The sequence below is a fragment of the Helianthus annuus genome, chromosome 17 (genome assembly GCF_002127325.2).
Source record: "Helianthus annuus cultivar XRQ/B chromosome 17, HanXRQr2.0-SUNRISE, whole genome shotgun sequence".
NCBI classification, from domain to species: Eukaryota; Viridiplantae; Streptophyta; class Magnoliopsida; order Asterales; family Asteraceae; genus Helianthus; species Helianthus annuus.
Genome location: NC_035449.2, coordinates 80,678,116 through 80,680,029, shown reverse-complemented (window position 1 = coordinate 80,680,029; position 1,914 = coordinate 80,678,116). Strand labels below are relative to the sequence as shown.

The 1,914-nt window shown below is 34.5% G+C and overlaps 1 long non-coding RNA gene across 1 annotated transcript; it reads right to left on the bottom strand.

Annotated features, from left to right (window-relative positions):
• Positions 1-426: 426 nt before the first annotated feature.
• Positions 427-921, bottom strand: LOC110924926. The gene is made up of 3 exons (XR_004886677.1): positions 840-921; positions 681-753; positions 427-588 (listed from the first exon to the last, which is right to left on the bottom strand). It is a non-coding gene; the product is annotated as an uncharacterized LOC110924926 (long non-coding RNA).
• Between the last annotated feature and the right edge of the window lie 993 nt (positions 922-1,914).

Here is a 1,914-nt window from a genome sequence, read left to right as displayed (position 1 = left end):
ACTTGAACACAAAAAGTCAAAATTATGAGCCTGTGATACCTAAATTAGCGTTCCTATTATATGTAATGCACAAAGCCACAAGAAAAGTTCCATTGTTCTATTGAACTATAAGCTATCTAAAATCATTAAAAAAAATTATTATTATAGTTCAAATGTCTTGTGGTTAGTTTACACCAAAGGATTAAACTTTAAAGTGATTTTGTTATATCTTTTAGCATCAAAAACTTCTTTAGTTTAATACTTGTTGTAAAGTTAAACATCATTGATGAACAAACATTAAAAGTATAATCATCTTTCTTATAGAACCAAAAAATCCCAAAACCAATCACAATTCCATCATAACCACCCTTATTATTTCGTATCAAAAAGTGAAACATGCACATAGACTGTAAATAAAGAATAACATATTTAGGGTTAGAATAAATACCATAGGTCCATAAAATGAGCCTTTGAATGCTGAATGAGGATTGAGCTGCCATTAATTGGTTCCTCCGAGTACCAGAACCCTATCAATTTAAAGTGCAACTGCAGCCCCAAAAAGCACCAAATCAACACAAAACAGCCCCAAGACAACATCAAATTCGATAACTATATGCATACAAACAGATTTACAATCAAAAGCAAAGAATACCTTAATTAAATCGTTAGTTGAAATCTGATTAACGGAGCCAGAAACATACCTTGAAGATAGTCGTAGAGCACAAAAGCAGAATATCTAATGTGGCGGTGTCGATTATCGGAACCAAAACGCACCTTGAAGAGAATGGCGTCGATAGAAGATTAGGGTTTGAAAGAGTATGGTTATAAATCGTGAAAAATGAGCAATAATAAAGTTGTACCTGATGGTTGAATCGATTCGATTGCAGAGGTTGATGGATTACAGAGCTTGAAGGAGAAGAAGGATGAACAAATGGAGTTAAAGAAGCGTACGTGAGAAGAGAAGAGGAATACAGAAAGTATAACGTTTCTTGGGTTTTACAAAACATACTTATATGCGGGTCATAAAAACAGAATACGGATCCCGTGTCAACCCATTTATCAAAATCTTTGACCCATCCAGTTTCCCGCCAAAACCAATTCTGAGAAGCTCTAATAACGCGCCACGTCAGCCCAAATCCTTTCATTTATTATATATAATAGATATAAGATATGTTATTAAATTGATTCAAACTATAGTCTTCAATAAGAGTTTTAACTGCGTCTTCTTTTATGATCCGTTGTGTAGTCTTCACCAAACTCTTGAATCGCGTCTTCTTTTACAATCCGTTGTGTAGGCTTCAACGAGGTCTTGAACAACGTCTTCTTGTACAATAATTTCTTACAAAAAGAACAAACAAGTGTTGACGATTATGGCTGAGGCACGTGCTGTCACACCCCAACCAATGGCGGAAACATCGGGATGAGACGAAGTGTGAAGATTGCTAGAGTCATCATAACGCTATTTGTGACAATATTTAATAAACCGATTTCATTTCATAATTCTTTTGTCAACATTACAAAGAAATCAAATAACATCAAGTTCAAAGGAAATACAATACAACATAATCAACATTGATACAACGATTAAACCTAAACGTCTATATGTGTATCTAGGCATCAACGCTACTTCATTTCATAGCATCATCGTCCTCAACCTGTAACATGTTTAAAATAAAGTTCAATGCAAAAGCAAAGGCGAGTATACAAGTTTGATACGTACATAGCAAAAGATAAGTTTTGAACAATTCCTCATAGCAAGCATGTGATTCAAGATAAGCCTTTAAATATGGTATGTGTCTAACATATCAAACCAAGGAAACGCAATATGCTCATGACATAACCGAGATAAAGGGGCGGGTCGTTAATCCTATAGCGCTACATATGTCACGGTTTGGCTCGTACGAAGTTAATGATAAATTCAACACATAAGATAAA